The 9,066-nt window shown below is 49.3% G+C and overlaps 1 protein-coding gene across 1 annotated transcript in view; it reads right to left on the bottom strand.

Moving 5' to 3' along the window:
* The window catches only part of POGZ (pogo transposable element with ZNF domain), an 87,562-nt gene that overhangs the window by 17,901 nt on the left and 60,595 nt on the right, over positions 1-9,066 (bottom strand). The gene's annotated exons all lie outside the window — the stretch shown is intronic.

Genomic DNA, 9,066 nt, shown 5'->3' with positions numbered 1-9,066 from the left:
ACGCTGCCGCTTCTCCCTTCATCTCGAACACCAGCCCGCAAGCCCACCTTCCCCGTGGCTTAGAATCCCCACTGGAGAGGCATGGTGGAATGGTCCTACTATGGCCAACCAAGACAGAATTCCCTAGGGTTTTTTTTTTTTTGGTGTATGTGTAAAGATTCCAGTTTTTAAAGATTCATTTGTGAAGATAGAATCATAGAATGTTAGAGTTCGAAGGGAACTTGCCGGTCATCTAATCCAACCCCCTGCAGTCTGCAGGAGCATAGCCGAAAGACGGCCCTACACACCAGCACCCTACAACATACCCGAAAGATGGTCGTCCAGCCTCTGCTTGAAAACGTCCAGTGAAGGAGCCTCCACCACCTCCCGAGGCAGTCTGTCCCACTGCTCAACCACTCTCACAGTTAGGAAGTCTCTCCCGATAATTAGCCGGTATCGCCTCCACCCATTAGATCCAGTCTTGCAACCCGGAGCAAGAGAGAATAGATCTGCTTCATCTTCTGCATGACAGCCCTTCAAATACTTGAAGACTGCAATCATGTCCCCTCTAAGCCTTCTCTTTCCCAGGCTAAACAGACCCAACTCTTTCAGCCTTTCCTCGTAAGACTTGGATTCCAACCCTCTCACCAACCTGGTTGCCCTCTTCTGGACACGCTCAAGCTTGTCAACATCCTTTCTAAAATGTGGTGCCCAAAACTGGACACAGGACTCCAGGTGAGGCCTGACCATAGCAGAACAGAGCGGAACTACCACCTCCCGTGATCTGGACACAATGCTTTTCTGTTAATGCATCCTAAGATTGCATTCGCTTTCTTCACAGCCACATCGCCCTGCAGGCTCATGTTTAGCTTGTGATCAACCAGAACACCCAGATCCCTTTCACATGTGCTGCTGTCAAGCCAAGTCCACTTGTTCCAGAGGGCAGCTGTTGTTTGTCTGCGGCAGGACAGACAGACTTGCATCCAGTAGCACCTTAAAGATAAAAGTTTCCCCTTGCTCAAGAGCCGGTCGAATCCGACTCTAGGGGTGCGGTGCTCATCTCCGTTTCCAAGCCGAAGAGCAAGCGCTGTCCGAAGACATTTCTGTGGTCATATGGCCGGCATGACTAGACGCCGAGGCGCACGGAACAACTGTAACTGGTGATCTTTGAGTGGTCATCTGTGCATTCACACCCTTGGGATATACTGCGCCTGCGCTGACCTTCTCGGTACCGGTAGCTAGCAAAAGGGATTTTCGCGCCTCTCCCAGGTCACGCGCCGGCTCCACTGCGCATGACCAAGGAGGGGCACGCAGATCCCGCCAGTTCCTTCTGACCGCCGCCCAACAGCCTTCAAAGAAACAAGATGAAGGGCCGAGAGCAGAGGGGAAGGAGGGCGGGTGGTGTGAATGCACAGATGACCACTCGAAGATCACCAGTTACAGGTAAGCAACCTGTCTATCTTCTTCGTGGTCTCTGTGCATCACACCCTTGGGAGAATAGCAAGCAATAACTCTTACCTGGAGGAGGGGCCGAGGCCCTACATCTGCGCCGTCTGCAATATAGACCGACCCAACGCCACACGACGAGAAGACCGGACATCAAGGGCATAATGCTTCACGAAGGTGAGCGGAGTAGCCCAAGTCGCAGCGTTGCAGATGTCCTCCAACGGCATACCTCGCAGGAAAGCTGTGGAAGTTGCTACCGCCCTCGTAGAATGGGCGCGAAGCTGACCTGGAAGAGGTTTCTTAGCCAAAGCGTAGCATAGCTTGATCACCTCCACAATCCATCTCGACAGCCTCTGGGAAGAGATCTTCTTCCCTTGGGAGGGCATACTGTGAGCAACAAACAAAGCTGGAGACTGGCGAAAAGACTTAGTCCTGCCCAAATAGAACAACAACGCTCTCTTAACATCCAGAGAATGCAATTTCCGTTCCTCTTCATTAGCAGGAGACGGGAAAAATGATGGCAGAACTACATCTGAACGTAAATGAAATTCCGAAACAACTTTCGGTAAAAAGGAGATGTCCAAAGACAATGAAACCCCATGTGGGGAAAAACTTAAGTATGGTGGATCACACCTCAGAGCAGACAATTCGCTGACCCGACGAGCAGAGGTAATGGCCACCAAAAACGCAGTCTTGAGTGACAGCAATTTTAGAGAGCAAGTGGCCAATGGCTCGAAAGGTTTTCCCATCAAAAAACGCAAAACTAAAGCCAAATCCCAGGCCGGGGTTGGAGGACGACGGGGAGGGTACAGGCGAATAAGGCCTTTACAAAACTGTTTTGTCTGAGGATGCGAGAAAACTGAAAACCCATCAACAGATGGATGAAAAGCTGACACCGCAGCTAAATACACTTTAACCGACGAAAAACTGAGACCCAAGTCCATTCTGGACAAAATAAATGCAAAAATAGACCTCAAATCCACTGGCGGAGGAGGTAGATTTGAGGAATTCAAATACTGCAGGAATAGATTCCACTTCCTTGTGTAGGAAGTCCGAGTAGACAGTTTACGACAGTTCAACAAGACATCATTGATACGAGCGTCCATCACTGAAAGCGTATTTCCCACAGAGTCAGCTTGAGACTCAGAGGATCGTAGTGAAGGACCTGGCCCTCCTGAGCCTGGAGGAGATCCAACTCCTGCGGCAGGTGTACAAAGGATCCCTTGGCTAACCTCAACAGTGTCGGGAACCAAACTTGCCGAGGCCACCAGGGGGCTACTAGAAGACAATGGGGCTTGTCGTGTTGTATTTTCACCAACACCCTGTGAAGCAGCGGAATCGGAGGAAATAGGTACAGAAAGTTGTGAGCCCACGATATCAACAGGCCGTCCCCCAGTGACAGAGGGTCCAACCCCGCTCTGGAACAAAACATGGGACACTTCTTGTTGAATCGAGTTGCAAAAACATCGATGTGGGGATGTCCCAGACGTTGAAAAAGAGGGAGGAGATACTTTGAATTCAGCTCCCAATCGTGGTCCGATGCTCCTCCTCTGCTCAGGAAATCTGCTTGCTGGTTCAAAGTTCCTGGCAGATGGGCAGCTTGGAGAGTGATATTCCGATGAAGGCACTCTTCCCATATGTCCATAGCTAGCCTGCAAAGGGATCTGGACACTGTCCCGCCCTGGCGATTGATATAAGCCATTGCAGTTGTATTGTCCGTAAATATTAACACAGCTTTCCCTGCAACCTGTTTGTGCAAGGATCTGAGGGCAAATTTTACGGCCAGCAGTTCCAGATAGTTGATGTGATGACGTTTCCAAAGGGGCTGCCATGGAGCACCCACACAAGTGTCGTCCGTATGAGCACCCCAACCCCACAGGGAGGCGTCTGTGGTGATCGACATCACGGGAACAATCGGTTGGAACGGTGCACCCGCCAGCAAATTGGTGTCCACGAGCCACCACTGCAGGGAGGTAAGGACCTGAGGAGGCACGACTAGTCGAAGACTTGGGGGGTGAAAGGAGGGGCGAAATTTCTTTAGAAACCAAAGCTGCAACGGACGCATGCGAAGGCGTGCACACTCGATCACAGAGGTGGTGGCTGCCATGAGACCCAGGATCCGCTGAACGTGGACTGCTGATGTCACATTGGATCGGAACAAACGTCGAATTTCCAGACGAATGGTATCTGCCCGTTGGCGAGGAAGGTAGGCCCGAGTGGCCAGGGAATCTATGACAGCTCCTATGAACTGCACGCGAGTTGCAGGTTGCAGCATGGATTTCTGCAAATTGACTAGAATTCCAAGGGAGGATAGGGTCGACAGTGTAATGGTGATGTGCTGAAGGAGACAGTCCTTTGAATCTGCCACCATTAACCAGTCGTCTATGTACGGAAAAATCTGAATGCCCTGAAGACGAAGGTGGGCGACGACAACCACCATTACCTTCGTGAAAACCCTGGGGGCGGTAGAGAGCCCGAAGGGGAGGGCTTTGAATTGATAATGGTCCTCTCCGACCGTGAATCTGAGGAATTTTCTGTGACGAGGATGGATGGAGACGTGAAAATAAGCGTCTTTGAGATCTAAAGTGACCATCCATGTCCCTGGAGGCAGGAGTGGTAAAATACTTTGCAAAGTGGTCATACGAAACTTTTTGTAAACAATGAATCGATTGAGAAATCTTAGATCCATAATTGGACGAAGTCCTCCGTCCTTCTTGGGGACCGTGAAATATCTGGAATAAATCCCGTGGCAACGATCTGCCGCCGGGACTATCTCTATAGCGTTTTTCAGTGACAGAGATCGTACTTCTTGCATCAGGACAGGTGACGTTGGAGTTCCGACGAAATGGGAAATTGTGGGGATTTGAGAAAACTCTATGAGATAGCCATCTCTTATTATAGAGTGAACCCATTTGTCTGTAGAAATGTCCAGCCATGCGTGAAGAAAGGGAGCGAGGCGAGTATGAGCAGTAAGGCTGAAGTCAAAGCCCCTGTTTGGGATTCTTGGGAAACTTCGACTTATAGGCACCCGATGATTGTCCTTTATTCTTAGGGGGAAAAGACCTTGACTGAGAAGAGGGAGGTCTTTGCCATTGATCCGTAGGCGATTTGTTGTACGGTTGTCTAGAAGACCAAGATTGTCTAGGCCATTGCTTGGTCTTAGGGTATTTAGTTGGGGGAGAGATTCCCAGACTTTTAGACGTCTTGATACTCTTATCCATTTCCTGTAATACCGTATCAGTGGTGGAACTAAACAGTCCAGAGCCTTCAAAAGGAAGGTCCTCCACCGACGATCTGGTATCATATGGCAATGAGGAGGAACGGAGCCAGGCATGTCTGCGTAGGGCTACGGAAGTTGCTAGAGTCTTGCTAGCAGATTCCAAGGAATGCTTGGCAGCACTAATTTGATGTCTAGCCAGTACCATCCCTTCATTTTGAAGCCTCTTAATCTGAGGCTGACATTCCTTTGGTACATGTGGAAGGAAGTCGTTTAAGCGTTTCCACAAATTGAACTGATAGCGGCCCATGCAGGCTGCATAATTTGCCGTTTTAATGCCCATTGCACCGACAGTGTAAAATTTTCTGCCCACCGAGTCCAACTTCTTTCCTTCCTTATCTGATGGCGTTGAGTGACTCGATTTTCCTTTCGTGGACGACGATACGACCAAAGAATTGGGTTTAGGATGCGTGTATAGAAACTCAGCCCCAGATTCTTGGATCTTGTACATGTGATCCAGACGTTTATTGGATACAGTAATGGAGGCTGGATGGGTCCAAAAGTCCTTAGTAGTTTGTAAGAGGACTTTTGTCATTGGAAGAGCCACAGAAGGCGAAGTGTTGGAATGCATAATGTCAAAAACATTGTCATCCACGAAACTGGCAACGAGAGTAGGAGTCATAGACAGGTCCAACGCCATACGTTGAACAAAGTCTCCATATGACTTAACATCCTCTGATGGAGAAATAGGCAGATCCGCTTCCACATCCTGTGGGGTGGATTGTATGTTCACGTCCTCTATATGTTCAGAGGAGTCGTCTGAATCGGAGGATACATTGGATGGTTCCGGGGATGATCCGGGTAATTCCGGTTGATGCGTTGTCGGCATGTTGACCGGGGGTGCAGCCGGGTCTGGTGGATGTATCGGCATGGACTGCTTCGATACCGAGGATCGATCCCGAAACTGCGAGATGCGGGATGACACCGATTGACGATCCCAGTCAGGTGGAGGTGGTGGAGGAAAAGCCCATGGGTATGGGTATCGGCTTCCATACAAGTAATGCCACTGTCTCTCATCCCAGGTTAAAGTAGGGGATGCCGGTCGGTGTCGATCATCGACTCCACGTTCCGGGGAAGCATGAGAGGATTGACGACTCGACATATCAGATTGCGACTGATTTGTCTGCTGAGTAAGGTCGATGTCGAGATCTGAACCAATCAGGTGATGAGGTTCTTGCGTGAGATCTCGACCTTGACTAGCTGAAACCTTATGGACTTTCGACTTGTCCGTTTTAGGTTTCTTCGACTGCTGTGAGTCTTTGCCCTGCTTCCGGATCTTGGAAGGTACGGCATCAGATATCCCCTGCTTCCGGATCTTGGAAGGTACGGGGTGGTCTTTTATCGGCGTCGATCGTTTCGGTGCCGAAGCATCGATTGCGACCGTCGACGTCGATGGTCCCGAAACGGGAGGACAAGTGTCCGCAGCCAGGGTGGACATCGAGGCGTGCCCGGACGTGTCCAACGGCGAAGACGACTGTGGAGATAGCGCCTTCTCCATCAAAGCCAAGTGCAGACGAGCTGCCATGTTTTTTCTCGTCTGGTTCGAGAATTTCTGGCAATGTCCGCACTTAGAAACACAGTGCGACTCCCCTAAACAGACGAGGCAAAGCGAATGCCCGTCGGTGGGAGATATTTTAAGGCCGCAAGTCTTACACCGTTTGAAACAACCCCACCGCGGGGCCATAGGCCAGCGGAGGGGGAAACGTTAAAGACAAGGAACAAACACACCGAAGAAAAACTCTCACTACAAAAAACAAAATAAAGAAAAGGAAACTAACTAAACGCAAGTTTAGCAGAAAGTTAGGTACTTAACAGACCGAAGCAGAAGGCGTCCTACCAGCGCGGCGGTCAGAAAAGAACTGGCGGGATCTGCGTGCCCCTCCTTGGTCATGCGCAGTGGAGCCGGCGCGTGACCTGGGAGAGGCGCGAAAATCCCTTTTGCTAGCTACCGGTACCGAGAAGGTCAGCGCAGGTGCAGTATATCCCAAGGGTGTGATGCACAGAGACCACGAAGAAGATCTGTTAGATTCCCACCAAAGCTGTACCTATTTATCTACTTGCGATTTCTTGCTTTTGAACTGCTAGGTTGGCAGGAGCTGGGGCCAGAGACGGGAGCTCACTCCGTCATGCAGCACTCGGGTCTGAAACTGCTGAACTACCGCCCTTCTGGTCTGCAGCTCAGCGTCTTAATCTCTGAGCCACCGTGGCCCCAGTAGCACCTTAGAGACCAACAACATTTTAGAGGTATGAGTTTTCGGGACTGAAAGCTCCCTTCGTCACATACGAGCCCTTCCCTGACAAAGGAAGCTTTGACACTTGAAAGCTGGTACCCCAAAACCTTGCTGTTCTCTAAGGCGCTCCTGGATTCAAATCTAGCTGTACAGACTCATCGTTTCATAAATTAGTAACAGTGGGTGGATATTATTGCCAATACTCTATTAGGCAAGGTTGGCAGTTTCAACGTTTGTTGGGTAATTACACTAAGAAGAAGAAGAGCTGGTTTTATACCCCGCCCTTCACTACCCAGAGGAGTCTCAGAGCGGCTTACAGTCTCCTTTCCTTCTTCTCCCCACAACAGACACCCTGTGAGGTCGGTAGGGCCGAGATAGCTCTTCGAGAACTTTGACAAGGTCACACAGCTGGCTGCATGTGGAGGAGTGGGGAACCAACCCCGGTTCTCCAGATTAGAGTCTGCCAGTTTGGTGTGGTGGTTAAGTGCACGGACTCTAATCTGGGAGAACTGGGTTTGATTCCCCACTCCTCCACTTGCACCTGGCTGGATGACCTTGGGCAAGCCGTAGTTCTGATAAGAGCTGTCCTTGAAAAAGAGCCGTTTCTGTCAAGAGCGCTCTCAGCCCCACCTACCTCACCGGGTGTCTGTTGTGGGGAGGGGGAGGGAAGGGAGTTTGTGAGCCGCTCTGACACTCCGAGAGAAGGGCGAGGTATAAATCCAATCTCTTCTTCTTCTTCTTAACCACTACACCAAACTAGCTCTCTGGGAGATAAGAGTATCAGAGAGTACACCTATGCTTTATTGATTAGTAGAGGGAAGGAGGGTAAAAGCACAAATACAAATAAAAGCCCAAATTAAAAAAAATAAAGTTATTAATTCACATGACTGCCAGTGCAGGCCGAATCAAAACCAAAGCTAAAATTCTTGCGTATGTGCCTCCTCTCATGTGGCAGGAGGCATCGCGTAATCGTAAATCTGATATGGAACTAACAAGTAATGTAAATAGAATTATTAACTTTCTGGAAATTTAGAAGCAACCAAGAAAATCTGGGAAGAAACTGAAATACCATTTATGCAAGTACTCTCTTACTAAGTCTGACCTTATTTTTACTGTTCATAAAATGTCCCATTAACGATTTCGCTAGCCTACAAAATCATAGCATTTGGCATAGTTATGATGTTTTTCTTGGAATCTTAAGGACACTTCCTGGAAGAAAAGTCTCACTGAAGAACAGATCAAGATCCAATCTGATCATGCCCGCTGTTATCATTCTTCTTTCTGTATATTTGTTGTTTCTTGCAGGGGTCATTTCGTAGAAAAAGAGGTACAGGAGCTCATTACCATAACTTATTTGCATATGCCACACCCCCTGACATCACCGGAAGTGTGTCAGAAGGCAACACCCACTGATCAGGCTCCACTGGACTCTTTTGGAGTGCTAGTTACTGGGGGGGACGGGGACGTGCAGATCTGCCCTCGCAGAGGAGGGAGAGCTTGTACCTAAATAAAACTTGTTCTTAAAGGTGCCACTGGACTGTTTTGGATTGTTAGCTATGGGGGTGGGGGACGCACAGATCTGCCCTCACACAGATATGTGCAGAGAGAGAGAGAGGGAAAGAAAGGGAGAGACAGAAATAAGGAGGGAAAGAAGGAGAGAAGGAGGAAAAGAAAGAAAGGAATGAAAGAGAAAGAAAGAAGGAGGGAAAGAAAGAGGGAAAGAAAGAGGGAGAGAAGGAGCAGGAGGTGGGGCTTGTTGCATGTGCCTGCCCATATATATAGTTTATCTTCAGCCAGTGGTTTTTTGTGCTTTGTTCCTATCCTTGTACACTGGTTCCCCTTGTTTTTAGGTTTTCTGTCGCTATTATCATTCACTAGTTATTGTCATTCACCTGATATTGAATGATAATAGCTGGTGAATTGGAGAAACATCTGGAGCAGAAGTCCATCAGTGACTATTAGCCACAAGGTATAGATAGGGACTCTGGGGCAGGTGATGCTCTGTCTTCTTGGTGCTTGGGGGGGGGGAACAGTGGGAGGGCTTCTAGTGTCCTGGCCCCACTGCTGGACCTCCTGATGGCACCTGGTATTTCTGGCCACTGTGTGACACAGAGTGTTGGACTGGATGGGCCA

This window comes from Gekko japonicus, unplaced genomic scaffold, assembly GCF_001447785.1.
Source record: "Gekko japonicus isolate JY-2015 unplaced genomic scaffold, Gekko_japonicus_V1.1 scaffold226, whole genome shotgun sequence".
NCBI classification, from domain to species: Eukaryota; Metazoa; Chordata; class Lepidosauria; order Squamata; family Gekkonidae; genus Gekko; species Gekko japonicus.
Note: the sequence above shows the minus strand (reverse complement) of the source record. Positions and strands in the feature narration are given on the sequence as shown.